The sequence below is a fragment of the Heptranchias perlo genome, chromosome 15 (assembly GCF_035084215.1).
Source record: "Heptranchias perlo isolate sHepPer1 chromosome 15, sHepPer1.hap1, whole genome shotgun sequence".
Lineage (NCBI taxonomy): Eukaryota > Metazoa > Chordata > Chondrichthyes > Hexanchiformes > Hexanchidae > Heptranchias > Heptranchias perlo.
The window spans coordinates 53,266,508-53,281,989 of NC_090339.1; the positions used below are offsets into that span (position 1 = coordinate 53,266,508).

Genomic DNA, 15,482 nt, shown 5'->3' on the forward strand with positions numbered 1-15,482 from the left:
ACACTAAAGTTCGGCAGTAGAGGACTCAGAAGCTGACTTTGGGGGCCCAGGCTATAGAAGGCGGCTGATGGGCATACATCAGGAAATGCTAGGTGCACTGGGCAGCCTGCCAGCGAGCTTGCATAATATGACAAAACATGGAGGCGTCCAGCCCCAACGTGTGTGGAGCTTTCGCACGGAGCATAGAGACCACCCTGTCCAACATGGACCAAGTGGCCAGCTCCATCAACAGGATTGACGCCCACCATCATGGAACCTCGCAGCTGCCATGGAAGCTCAGGCAGTTGCCACCTTGGCTTTGGGGGGCCAGTGTTGACAGGGGCTTCCAGAGCATCACATCACTCTGTGCTCGTGCAGAGCTGGAGGAGTGCTGAGGCGCAGTCCCAGGAGAGTGACCGTGTCTCCACGGGAGAGGCTCCTGCTGTCCTCTATCAGGATGCCCGCTTCCCCCCCTCCACCCACGCCGTGATGCTGCAGTCTGTAGCTGGGCCCTCAAGGCCCAGAGCTGTTCGAGGTCACCCATCACGGCCATCTGAAGCGTCCTCAATGGAAGCTCAACAGCCTCCACCTCCCTTACTGTAGCCACTGGGGAAACACCTCGTAGAAACAGTAGGATAGGGAAAGGAGCATAGATTACAGGCACTAAGGGCTAGCACAAGGGTAATTCATAATTATTTCTGTTAACTATTAAACACTGATGGAATTGAGTTGTTTGATAAATCAGTTTTTGTTCTGAATTTGGTGTTGGTTTTTCTATTTGTAGTGAAGTGAGGGCACGACCCATAAGGCTGGACCGAAGGAAGGCAATAGGATGGTGGTAGTAAGGACGGTGGTGATGAGGATTGCGGGACTGTTGATGTATTGGAGGATGCAGCAGTTGACAACAAACCTGGTCACTGGCTCAGGGCTGTAGTGTAAAGTTCTTACTAAAGGGTCCGGGCAGGTCCTCCTTTATTTCAACATTCCCACCAGCAAGATGTTCTTACTTCATCATGACTGGACTTGCTATCATACAGATCGGTAAAATTTCTGTTCACCTATTTCAAAACAAATCTCTTAGAAGTCATTAAGTTTTCACTTGCGTTATTCATCATTGTAATGGTGTATGCATTGGACGCCAATGAAGCAGACCAATGCAATATGGCGGGCAGTGGCCTTCTGGTGCTTAATAAGTGCACACCATCATACTGGATGTTTAGGCGCCTGTTAGAGACAGGCGCAGCCCCATCGTACGTCTAGGCTCCCGTGTGGATAATGAGTGTCGTCAAAATTGAGCGCAGCACCTTCATAATAGCCTGCTAACATTCACCACCTTGGCTCTTACATGAACAATAACCACTAGGAATGCACAAGTCATGGAACTGAGCATGATTCAGTACAAGCAGGCGGGGAAAGGAAACATAAGGATAAAATCAGTCTGAAGCATGGAAGGTTAGAAGTGAGTGGTGGTGTGAAGCACGCAAACTGAGCCATTGACAAACGTGAATATTGCTTGGCAAGAAAGGTGAGTAATGTAACTGTTCATTATGTGCCTCTTAAGTGTGACACATGCTGTGGAGAAGTACACCGCATCCCCGTGGAAGTTTTATTTGGCCCTTCTGCTGTATGTCATCACTGAATGTTCTTTTGTCTTCATCAGATTTTTTTTTTAATATAAAGGTGGTAATTTCAGAGTAAAATCTTTATATATACAAATAAACATGCTTTTCAACTTGTTCCCATTACTTAATGAGGACATTTTATTCTACAGACCAAGGCCTAGACCCAGACTTAAGTTTGTTAAGCTCAGCTTCAAGGGTTGAAATGTCCTTAAGTTAATAAAAATGAACAGGTTTCTATCGCCAGAATAAATGGGGCTTCCTCTTTATTCCGGAGAGAAAATTTGTCCAGCACATTTTGGGGGTGAAATTAAACTTTGGTGGGGGTGCAAAACAGGCAGTAACAGATGGGCCAGCCATTGTACACCCCACCCAATTTCCCTTTCCATTACAGCCTGTGTCACACCCCACGGAAGTTGAATTTCTCCTCCTGAGTGGACCTACCTCCACTTGTGTCTGGGTTCAGTCATAGTGCATGATTGCAATATTAACCCCAGGGCTGCGCAGGGAAAGCCCACACTGCTTCCTTGCCTCAAACAGGAGATGTGGCCAGCAGAGGCTCAAGCAAGTTTAAAGCTCTAATTTATTTATTTAACATTTTTTTAAAAAAATGTTTCCTTGTGGGCTAGGAGGAGCAGGAGTGCCCCTTAGGGCCCCACAATGAAACCCTGGGCCTCCTCTGCTTCCATCCCACTCCCCCGACCACAATCCCCTCTGGAGCCTCCATCCTGCTGACTCACCTTAATGCTGGGGACCGTTCCATTAGGTCCCCAGTGATGACCTCCTGCCATCCGAAATCCCACTCCCATCCCCTGGCCGAGCAGTGATTCCTGACATGAAATCTCTCCAGCCTCTCGCGGCACCAGTATGCAAGCTTGCCACTCCCCCTGATTCCCCACCACTCTCACCTCCCATTAAAATCCATCCCCAAAAGTCCATCTTTAAAAACGAACATTATTTCCACTTGGGTCCTATAAGAAGTGATTCAATGAACACTCATTGAATCCATTCAGTTTATAAAAGCTGACCTAAAATCTGCTCCAAGGTTCCACAACTGATTTTCTGGTTTGGGTGCCAAGAGATGCACAATAGCAGCACAGGAACAATCACCCCCTCACCTGTGGGGAAGTGCCCAGCTTCTGGATTAGCAGTGTGCTGGAGACCAGAGACTTAATGTGGTGGGGAAAGGAGGAACCAAACTTACATTCCTGCACTCAATGACATCACAAGTTGCTTCTCTTTCTCCAAATAGATCATAAGGACACAAGAAAAAAAAATGGAATTGAGAAACAGCCATGTGATCCATCAAACCCACTCAACTCTACAAACTATTTGATGTGCCCTAATTCGGACTTTACCCCACCTATTCAAATCTCTCAAGGGAAAGTTTTTCATGAATGTTGTCTAATTCTCCAAAAATGATCAAGCAAATCTGCAGAATGTTCATCCACCCTCATATCTGCACCCATTCCCATAAACAAAACCTTTGCCAATTCTCAGCCCCCTTTAGAAATATTACCGTCAGAGCAAATTTCTAAATTAAAATTTGCTACTCTTAAAAAAAAAAGTTAAGCACTGGGAATTGTAAATATGTACTTACCAGTTGTATGCTGTTAGTTTTTATTTCCTTTCCAAGATTCCGTTTATAAAACTCAAATTTTAAATACCTCCTCCATTAAGACACATAAGCATTCCACTTAGAGTGAAATTGCAAAGCACTTTGGCAAGTCAACTAGAGAGACTTCAGCTGCCTTAAAATCACATCCACTCCCTTTTGCATTGGGTTTATGATTAGTGTCTATGAAGCGTCCCACCTGAAATGTTAACCTATCCATTTTTTTTCCAGATTATGACTCGTGCATTTCCAGCATCTTAAATTTTTAATTTCAGATCCCAGCATTCATGATTTCTCTTTTAACCTTGTAGATAGGTCGTGTTCTATTTTTACAGCAGTTTTTGAAAATGTTAGAAATTAAAATCTCCCCCCCTTTTGTCCAGATTTTTTTAAAGACATATTGATCAGACCAAAGGGGGAAGGTTTTTACATTCATTGTTTTCTTCCCAGTTAACTGACAGCCTAATTTCCAAGTTTTTTTTTTGCTAACAGTACTATTGCTTGATTTTGTTGTTGGGAGGGAGAGGGGAAAATGTTTCTGGTTACTGTGAAAATGTACACAATCAATAAATGCCTTTTAAAAGCTCTTTCCAGATTTTAAAGTAAGTTCATCTACAATTATGAAAGAGTAACTGGAACGCAAGAATTTTTAGTAACATGAAAGGCCCGGTAGGATGCTTGAGCAAGTCTGCCCCATAGTGATCGATCTCAATCTCAACAATCCATCTTCCCCCGTATACCCACTCTCTGCATCCTGGAGCCAAGACTGCAAAGCGACCTTACAGAAAAAGTTTGAGATTTGTGGTGAAGAAAAGTTCAAGGAACGCTTTGTAGACCTACTGTACCAATGGGAACAGGCCTCTATTCTGGACGGAGATTAAGGGGTGGGTGGGGGGAAGAAAGGGTGCTACAATTTCATTTGTTTGGTACTTTTGATAAATTGGCTTCTGGACTACCTGTGCAAAAATTCATCAAAGCCTCTTGAACCCATTTATGTGGTTTGCTTCAAAGTAACTTATTCCAAAAGCTTATTAAATATTTGATTGGAAAGTATGTCCAACTTCATGTTTAACTGGCATACCCTGGTATTTAGATCCTGCAATGTTGTGAGCAATTTACCTTAATCTACATCATTTAGCTCAATTTAAAGTAATTAGCCATCTGGCACCCATGGATGGATCATTCTTGTGCTTAAATCATGATTACCTTTCTAAAGCTAAATGGAAATCAAGTAATGATACTACACAGATGGAAACAATCAGTTGCCTAACATGGTCTGGGAGAGGAAGAAATACATGTGATCACACTGTTTGAGGCACTGTAAGTTGCAAGCATCCACTTTATTTCCATAGTAAACATGTAATAATAAACACTGATATACATTTAATACACAATGTACATGCATTTGAACGGCACCATCAATGAGACTCCAGTACACGTAGGAGGAATTGCTGAGGAAAGGGTTAAGAGCGCAGCGTTCCTCAACATCAATCTACACAGGCTGTAGCATTTCATATGCACCTACCAATTTAAATCTAAATCTCAACCACTTTCATCATGAGGTACAGAGTGGAAGCAAGGCCCTATTCCATGAAAAGGGAAGGGCAGATAGAACCTAAAATGGGCCTGGTTTATTCTTATGCACCTGCAAGCAGCAGTTACCATGTTGCTTATGTAAAGGTCTGGGAGGCATGAGTCATCTTAGTACTTGGCAAATAAATAGTACAAGGTGTAGGGTGGGGAAAGCAAAGAATAGGTTATTCAATTAGTCACATCTGGCATGCTCAAAAACAATGGGAATCTAACGCTTGAAGCTGCTCTTAACTGAACCGGACACGTGGATGGGTAGTTGGTTGGCTTGTAGGTAGGAAGGAACAAACTTCATAAATACTTCATCCCCCAAACAGAACAGAAAAAAAATTAGTGTTGAACTTGGCTCGAGTGCTTGAGTGTCTATCTCCACTTGAAATCTGTGCAGACTATTTAGCATGACCTGTCTCATTCTTTTCTGAATTTGAAATAATATATTTTAAAAATATGCTGCAGAAAACAACAATTAAATATGAAGCTCTGGCAAGGAAAAACCCAATAAATGTTATTGAATGATTCATCCGTTAAAAAAGGACCAGGTTCAGAAATTCAATGAACAAGCTAAAGATGAATGCAGTAAATACTGGAAAACACTCAGGTCAGGCAGCATTAATGGAGAGAGAGAAAAACAGTTAACGTTTCAGGTCGATAACCTTTCACCAGGAAAGTAACAAAAAGGTCATCGACTTGAAACGTTAACTCTGTTTCTCTATCCACAGATGCTGCCTGACCCACTGAGTATTTTCCAGCATTTTCTGTTTTCCACCCCCCCACCCCCGCCAGATTTCCAGCATCCACAATATTTTGCTTTTGTTTTAGCTAAGGATGAAGTTGAGAGATATCCTAGGGTAATAGACTCAACACTTAACATAAGTTATGGATAATAACTGCAGAACAGCAATCAACAAAGCAAACTGAATGCTGAATTAATTGCTAAATGATTATGAGTTACACATTACTGAGTGTACAGTACTCTGGTGACTCTACTGCATCCAGTTTTGGTCACCAACATACAACAGAAAGATTCAAGTCCTGGACCAGTCCAAGAGACTGATCCAAGGCATTAAAGGAGCTAAGAATGAAAATCAGGGCTCTTTATCCTTGAAAGTAGATAACCATTTGATATCTTAAATACTTCCATAAAGTCTCCCCTCAAAGATATTAAATTGTATAGGAAGGATAAATCTGGAGGACTGCTACAAAGGTACACCATAATTAGTAGAGAAGGCTCCCAGGTTCAAACTGATTACAGACAAATTTAGGACTGGTATCCAGACGAGTAATCGACACACAGAATAGACTTACGGGTACAGTAGTATAAATCAAAATCTTATGTCGTTTAAGAGCCAACTGGATGCTGCGCTAGAAAGGCTGCAGGCTTCTCTTTCTAGACAGCTGAGTTATGAAGGGCCAAATATCCTTCCTCATCTGTATTTATCCTTCGAGCATTTTGCTCATTATTACCAATTGTTGTGTCCTTCATAGGAAACCATTGCCCAGTGTGTGTTGAGAAAATGGCTTCATCAGAGACTTAAGGAAGCACTGTTGCTATTTTTAGCAAGGGTAAAGAACCACAGCAAGCCACAGATCAATTTATAACATATGCAAGCAATTCCCCCAAATCTCTCAAAACCAAGAACAATAATGCCCTTTTAAACTCAAACATCGTAGCAAATTCCTCAAAAGAACACATTTGTACCATTTCATCTCGGGCCTGGAAATTTCTTCAGACGATCTTGCTGGGTTAGGAAATTATTTTATTAGTTTTGTGAGCTAAAAAGTAAAGAAGCTTGGCCCATTTGTTGAACATCACGAGCTTTTCCCTATCTTCCTCTAAACCTGCCTCAATTCTGTTTTTCCACAGCTTTTACAGCACACAGCAGTTCTCTCTGCCTGGATCCCTTTTGCTTTTACATTAACAGCAAAGATTCATTAGCTCCAATTAAACTTTAAGCATATACTTTTGGTTAAGTAAACAAAGGTGCTTGTGCCTTAATTTAATATTGAAAGGATGACAAAATTCCAACGTTAGGAGATTCTATGACAATTTTTTTTTTAAAAAACATCAGTTTCAAGCAGAGTATTCTCGCTACCATACAGACCCTCTGTTTAGCAAATGTGAAGATGAAATAACTTGCAACAATGCACTCCAGCCCACCTAAAGGACAGAAGAAAATACTTCCTAGAAGAGAGTGACTCACCTTAAACAAGTTAAGGGAGAGACTAATTTGCTCTTTGGTCACATCACCTGAAGAAAGGTTTTGCAATGGTTTAATCGTTCTCTCTTTGAAAACAAAGCCTGTGAAACTCTTGCCTTGGACAGATATCGTTTATGCTTTCCCTCACTCTCAGATATTTCTATAGTAGATCATGTTTATGATTACACCATCAAATACAAACTTTTCCCATATACAGTTGTTTCTTTAAATGAGAACCCAGTAAGGTGAGTTGATGTATTGTGTGTGAATGGTCACATTTACTTTGTTATCCACCTGTACTAAACAGCAGCTAAAAGACCACAGCCTGAAAAGACCCACCTAAACATCAAAAGCTCAACGTGCATCGTGAGTAGAAGAATTGTGTTCAGTCACTCCAGACACAAACAACAAAACTTGAGCCCAGAAGTAAAATGGAGGAAGTTGCCACCCAGCCACATAGAATGTGCAGGTGCACATCAAATATATAATTATACTCATTACACAGTGCCAAGGCAGGTGTGTGCAGTACAAGATGGGAATAGTCATCAGCTGATGGACAGATTCATTCCTAGCTTGGTGCCTTCTTTGCCAATAGATGCATTAAAGTCAGCGCATTCCTGTTTATTACAGGTCAACATTTGGCAAGTTCTCCTCTTCCCCAGCCAAGTACACACTCAAACTTAGCTTAACTGAACTGTTATTCAAGTTTTGAATCAAAACTCTCACACCCCTTTAATTTGCTCCAATTCTTCCATGCTCAACCATTTAGAAATGTGTCTTCTGTTGAAGTGTCATATAATGCTGGTAATTATAAAAAAAAAACTGACCCTTAAAGTCCCTTAGTCAGTCGAGGCTAAAAATGGAGCCTGGAGTGGAAATCCCCTCAATGTCACATTATAAAGACCTACTACAGTGGTATGAACGGAAGTACATCCCACAACCCACCATTTAAAAGTACAAAATAAAACAGGATAACATTAAATTGCTTGACGACTGAGGGAGAGCGAAAAAAAATCTGAAAGTTAGCTGGGGTGGGGTGTTGGGTTTAAGAGTAATAGTTTCTAAATAATCCCACTTATAAGTTTCCTCTGCTAAACATACAAATGCTCAAACAACAAAGCAAGGAAGAACTAGCATTTGTACATCACCTTACATGCCCCAAAGCGTATTACAACCAAGAATTACTTTTGAAGTGCAGTCACTGTTATGTAGACAAACAGAAGCCAATTTGTGCACAGCTAACAGCAAATTCATTAATTACTAAATAACAAAAAGAAAGAATTTAAACGATTATCCAATAGCAACATTAGTTATGAACAACAGGGACTAACATTCCCCGATCAGCAACGCTGCCAACTTGGACTGCTCATTAAATGACATGAGAAACTGGAGCCTCTTCATACCTTGTCAACCATTTGTTGACTTTACAAACAATATGGAGTATAGTGTAAATTGATATGACTTTCATAGCACCACATGTCAGCGAGTACAAAAACCAAGAAACCACAAGACTACATAAAACATCCATGTTGCAGTAACATAGTTTGAGCTCCAACATAATGTTGGGCTTCAGAAAACATTTACAAGTAGTTCTTAGGATTCAAGCCACACAAACCTCATTGTATCTCACACAGCCTTTCAATCCACCTCAATTCAACTGACAGCTTATATTCTTGGGTCATCCAATGAAAATTCTGTCTCTTTAATTAGGTGCCACATCCGTACGTGCAGCACTGTTTTACCAAAGATCCCTATGGTCCCTCAAAATTTTGAGGACAGCTGCTTACTCCCATTTCTTAAACAGTTGTTCAATGGCTAAACAGGAATAGCTACCCTACCATACTTGGAAACTAGAGCTCAACCCATTGGACCTAATTTTCACAAAAAGAGAATATGGTGTGCTAAATAAAGGAGTGATTTACACACCAATGTCTGGATTTTTAAAAAATTAAAATAGCAAAGAAGCAATGTATACACAGGATTTTACCAGGAATGTTAAGTGCCTAATATTTAATTAGTAAATTAAAATACAATTAAATTAAGATTTACAGTCCAATTACCTCTTGAAAAATCAGTAATTTGCACTCATTACCTTTGTTGAAACGCTATTGATTTTTGCACATGAAGGAAACTCCATATGTAATTTCAATTACAGTCACTTTTTGGCATCTTTCTTTATTTGTGAATTTTATCCTCAAGGGGTGTTAGCAAGGTTGTTAGAACTGGAAAATAAAACACTTTCCCCACTTCAGGCCCCAAAGCAGCACCAAGCACTCTCTGAGCAGACACCTGCACAGTAAAACTCCCTTTGATCTGCCCTAACAATTATACCTCACCCCCAGACTCGAAAGAATATACTCAACTGCATCAGTCTGTCATTTCCATTTCCAAATCCTTTGACGTCTCAATGAGATTGCTCGTTGGTGGCAAATAAGGGACCAATCCCCATGCACAGCTGGATTGAGGCTCCCAACTCCTTTTTCATGGAACTCTTAGATTTAGCAGTGATATAAACCATTCATCCCACCAGTCTGATCTAGAACCAAACCCAGGTGAAAGGGGTGAAAGAACAGTGTCTGTCCCACTGCATCACATTCTCTCAGACAATTATTTCAATAGGAATTCATTCAACATTTTTTAAATAAAGCGTTTAATTAAAAAAATTAAATGTAAAGTGAATGATTAGGATTTAGAAATCCATTTTCCACCAATGTGTGATGGATGGGCTTGGTCAACACATCCATTTATGCACGGAGATTGTTTCCTTTGCTAATTTGCTGTATATAGTTCCTCTTGACTGTGCCTCGATAGTAGTGCTACCGTTCTATCGATCACAATGAGCTAGGCTGGGATTTGCTTGCTTAAAAAAAAATAGGTTCTATAAACAGAGAGTCAATGTCACGATGTCCCATTCACATCAAGGGCAACAAATCACAGTAAATATCTCAAGAGACTGGAGCTTTTGATGTCACGGAGCAACAATTACTGCCTAAGTATTCTTAGCAATAGCATGGCTTCGGTTTGAAGAAACTCTCTTTCCCCGCCCCCCCCCACCGCCGCCCACCCCAAGTAGAAACTACTTTTACTGCTAACACCACCACCAGCCCTTTACACTTAAGTATTTTAAATCACAATTTGAACAATTTCTAAAATCTATGGTCCAGCCACCTTTTTGTTCAAACCTACTTGGAGTGATAGTCATGCAAAATCTTCCATAAGCGAAGTCCTTATTTTTGTGTGGGCGGGGGGGTTGTTTTTGTAAAATACATTGCACATTTAATGAGGTTTGTGAGAATTACCAGCAGTACTTTAAAGTTTATTGATAAAATACGTAGCTACCCTCACACAAACAGGAGTATACTTTTTTTTTAAAAAAAGAAACGACGATATAATAAAACACAGCATCAGAACTGAATAAAAAAAACAATTCAAGAAAAAGAAGCCCAAAGAACACTGCCACTCAGCAGTCATCTATTACACTGCCCCAGATTTTGTTGGAATGGAACATTCCCTAGTTAGAATCCATTTGGATAATCTGGAGGATCTTTGGTGTTCTGGATGAGATCTTGATAAGTGCAAGGTAATTCACAGAAATAATCGTTCCAGTTCTGATGCAGCAACTTTCCTGAAACCAGCCAGGCTTTTCTCTCATGAAGTCTGCAAAATAGAAATTACATTTGGAAGCTATTGTATAACACTGTGATAACAAATGAATAATGCACCTGGGGGTAGTGTTTCCACTTTGGGCGCAATCAGGAAATTGCACTGGTTAGATCACCGTTCAAGTTTCCGATAAAAATTATTTGCATAATCGCAAACATAAAATCTTCTGTGAACGAGCGCGATCGGGCAGCGTAATAGAACGTATCGTTTCTTTTTTGTTCTTTCCATTAAAAAGTATTCATTATGTATTTAAGAGTGGTAACCTGGTCCACTTTTATTAATACAGTTGAAAATGAGCTTATCACAAAAAATAAGTATCTTTTAATAAGTGTTCAGTCCTCCACCTGTGAGTAACCTCATTTAAAATCACTGAAAATGACTTAAAAAAAAACTTTTACTATTTTAATTGTCAGTTAATAAAAGTCAGTTTCTTATTAAAAAATATTTAATTTACTATGAAAAAACTTTTAAAACATGCCTACTGGCGCCTGAGCTCCCGTGAAAATGAGCGCAATTTGAAGCGCCTTCCTGAACCAGCGCAATCGGTGGAAACTCGCAATGTTGACCCGGGGGCGTGGCCCGATTTGGCTGAACTGATCTTGAACCAGCATAAAAGATCGCGGAACTTCGAGCATGAATGAGTTACGCCCAAAACCACTCACGTTTAAAATTTCCCGATCTTTTGCACTGGTTCAGCCGATTCCGCTGATATTGCTGGCGCAAAGGAGCAGAAGTTTAAATCTGTTGCAAGTATCCCCTTCTGACCTGAAAAGCGCACGTCTTGCTGGCTGATGTGGGTAACTGCACCACTTAGCGTGGAATGGAATCAAACCTACTGGGAAGGCCCCAAGGTTTGATTATTGTTCTGTGTTAGGTTTGCTGATATCAGCTGGAGATCCAGTTGTAACAGCCAAGATTACCTCGTGCCCTTGGCTTGGGGAGGGTGGGGGAAATCTGTCGGTGATCCTGCCCTTGATCATTATCCAGTGACCTCTCCTGGAAATGCACGTGTGGGCGTAGGCCGAGGAAACAATCGAACTAAATTTTAATGCACCTCACTATTAGATACGCTGCCAACACTCACCATCTCAGCTCACATGTGAAGAATGGTCGCTTGGCTAAAATACTCATGGGCAGCTGCTCCTTGTTGAACTATACCCCAGCATGAGCTAGCATCTTCAGAAGAGGGTGGAAGAAAAAGAGGAAGATGGGGAGGGAAAGGGGAAAATGAACTGAAAAGCAATTCCCTTATTAAACCTCCAACTAAATATTGGGAAGACCGAAGCCATTGTCTTCGGTCCCCGCCGCAAACTCCGTTCCCTAGCCACCGACTCTATCCCTCTCCCTGCCCACTGTCTGAGGCTGAACCAGGCCGTTCGCAACCTTGGCATCCTATTTGACCCCGAGATGAACTTCCAACCACATAACAACTTCATCACCAAGACGCCTAATTCCACCTCCAAAACATCGCCTGTCTCCTCCTCTGCCTCAGTACATCTGCTGCTGAAACCCTCATTCATGCCTTTGTTACTTCCAGACTGGACTATTTCAATGCTCTCCTGGCTGGCTTCCCATCTACCATCCTTCATAAATTTGAGCTCATTCAAAACTCTGCTGCCCACATCCTAACTTGCACCAAATCCCATTCTCCAGTCACCCTTGTGCTCGCTGACCTACATTGGTTCCCTGTCTGGGAACATCTCCATTTTAAAATTCTCATTCTAGTTTTCAAATACCTCCATGCCCTCGCCCCCTCCCTATCTCTGTAACCTCCTCCAGCCCTACAACCCTGTGTGCTCCTCCAATTCTTGCCTCCTGCGCATCCCCGATTTTAATCGCTTCACCAGTGGCAGGCGTGCCTTCAGCTGCCTAGGTACTAAGCTCGAATTCCCTCCCTAATCCTGTCCGCCTCTCTACCTCCTTTAAGACGCTCCTTAAAACCTACCTCTTTGACTGGTCAACTGTCCTAATATCTCCTTATGTGGCTCGGTGTCAAATTTTGTTTGATCACGCTCCTGTGAAGCATCTTGGGACATTTTACTATGTTAAAAGGTGCTATATAAATGCAAGTAGTTGTTCTTGTTAAATGTTCCTGTAAGTTGTATGGTAGTGTACCACAATCATGAAACTCGCTCATTTTTGCCATTGTTGTAATTGGCAATAATATAGCATTTGCTTTGAGGCTGTATTGCAGCAAGTGGATAACCAGGCTCAAATGTTATCCTGGAATTCAGTTAATTACATAAATCTCAAAATCCTGCTTGTGGTTTATGATGTCCAAATCCCTTCACTAAATTAGCTCTGTTGCTTACTCCCAACAATCCATAATTCTATGTCCTTCACTCCCACCTGCCAACAGTATATTTTATTAACAGTTTGTAAATTTGGCCAAAGTGCTGAAAACTCAGTTTGCCATTGCAGTATCTAAAACCTCCTTCTCCTTCCTTCTATCCCACAGAATGTGTACTAGACAGGATTTGCAACTCTTATATCAGCTTTGACGGGCTGCGATATTAAATCCAGATCACAGGGTACAGGAAAAACTAGGTCGGCCATTAACTAGCATTCAGCTTTGGACAAGCCAACCATCATTAAAGCCAGATGTAAACTCCAGCAGTTTCTCTCAGGTTTAACACTGATATTATTAGGTGTCAGCCTTGGCTCAGTGGTAGCACACTCGCCCGAGTAAGGTGCTCATGGGTTGAAGTTCCACGCTAGAGATTTGAGCACATAATTAAGGCTGACACTCCAGTGCAGCACTGAGGGATGAGATGAGATGTTAAACCAAAGCCTTCAGGTGCATTTGCAAGATCACATGTCACTATTTGAAGAGCAGAGTTCTCCCAGTGTCCTGGCCAATATTTATCCCTCAACCAAGATAGATCATCTGATCATATATCTCATTGCTGTCTGCAGGACCTTGCTGAGTGCAAATTTGCTGCTGCATTTCCTTATATTAGAACAGTGACTACACTTCAAAAGTATTTTGTTAGCTGTGAAGCACTGTGGGGTGTCCTGAGGGCATGAAAGAACTTTTTTGTAGGACCTTTCTTTCTCACCCTAAAGACAGTGGATGAGGTGAGGGAGTAAACTTATGATAGTTATCTTATGATATTGTGTGTGTTTTTCCCACTCCAATTTTCTTTGCCTTTCACCCCTCCTGAATATAGTTATTCATGCATGGTATGATGCCATAGGCCGTGGCAATCTCTTGGACTTCATCTAAGTGGCCATTCTTCACACATGAGCTGCTGTAGGCTAGCCATCAATTGATGTCCCAATCCCTTCATTACATTAGTTGCGCGCGCTTACTCCTAGCTATTCATATTTCTATGCCCTTCACTGCCACCTGGTAGCAATTAGCAGAGGTCACTAGACTGTGATCAGGATTGGGAACAATGGGTGATTTTCCCTCACCCCATCCCAGGGCCACCACCTCATCCAAGATCAGCTAATTCAACACAGACTTAGATAGCAACAATGACTGTGATTCAAAAGTAATCCATTAGTTGTAAAGTGCTTCAGGACATAAGGCAATACACAAAGTAAATTCTTTTCTGGTCTGTCAGGCTCAATATCACATTATACAGTGCATTTATCCAATGAGTCATCAGTATAATCAAAAAGCACATGTTGTACTGACACAACTTCACAATGTGAATTAGTAAACATCAGAAAGAAAAGGAATGAGAAAAGATCATTTGACCCATTGAGTTAAGTTCTTCCACTGGCCATGTACAATTTACCCCATACTGAAGTTTACCCATTTAATCTCTAGAGAGAAATTTTTTCACAAATACTCCCTGATCCTAAAGGCACTCAAATCAAAACTCCAGATTATCCATCTCCATACCCCTACTCGTCATTCCTGGCCTGTTGTTCTCCAATCAACATTCCTCCCTCTCACCCTCCCCACCCACAGCCTCAGTGGCACAAGAACCATCAGGCCCTGTAAAACATTTGAGCACCTCAGTCGGTGACCCAAAGAGCTTTTCCCACTAATCACTTTCTGCTTCCTATTGACAAGCTGGTTTTCAATCAAGTTAGACAATGTGCCATTAGCTCCATAAGCCTCAAACATGTTTGAAAGTAGTGCAAGCAAATTAAGTTATCACACAGAAGCGGAAACACTCCAAGCCAACACCCTGTATTAATAACTATCTCCACTGATGTTAATCCACCTACCATCCACCCCATTATGAACCCTGCCCAACCCATTTGCTCTCCTGAAGTTCAGCAAAATTATTTTCCCCCAAAGATAAATATTCTGGAATTTTCTTTGATTTATGCAATCTTCATTCTATATTAGAAAGAAGAATGAACTTGCATTTATATAGCATCTTTCATGTCCTCAAGACATCCCAAAGCCCATGAAGTACTTTTGAAGCATAGCCACAGTTGTACTATAGGGAAAAGCGGCAGCCAATTTGTGCACAGCAAGCTCCCTCAAATAGCAACACGATAATGACCAGATAATCTGTTTGTTGGTGTTGGTTGAGGGATAAATGTTGACCGAGGGATAAATATTGGCCAGGACTCCAGGAGATCTCCCCTGCTCTTCCTCAAATGGTGCGATGAGATCCTTTACGTCCACAAGGGGGCAGACAGAGCCTTGGTTTAACGTCTCATCCGAAGGATGGCGCCTCTAACTGTGCAACACTTGATCAGCACTGCAATGCAGTATCAGCCTAGATTAAGTGCTCATGTCTCTGGAGTGGGGTTTGAATTAATGGCCTTCTGACTCAGTGGCAAGAGTGCCATCACTGAGCCAAAGCGGATACCAATATTCACTCATGATTGGCTGCCTTCACTGATACT

General features: G+C 41.4%; 1 protein-coding gene across 3 annotated transcripts in view; it reads right to left on the minus strand.

The window, feature by feature from the left end:
• ophn1 (oligophrenin 1) overlaps positions 1-15,482 on the minus strand; it is a 211,963-nt gene that overhangs the window by 17,406 nt on the left and 179,075 nt on the right. For 2 of the 3 annotated variants that reach the window (XM_067997232.1, XM_067997229.1), the window contains one exon: positions 4,535-10,658. The exons of the other annotated variant lie outside the window; for it this stretch is intronic. The gene's annotated coding sequence lies outside the window, so the exon portion shown is untranslated. Of the gene's footprint in view, positions 1-4,534; positions 10,659-15,482 lie in introns of those variants that run through there. 3 annotated transcript variants of the gene reach the window in all.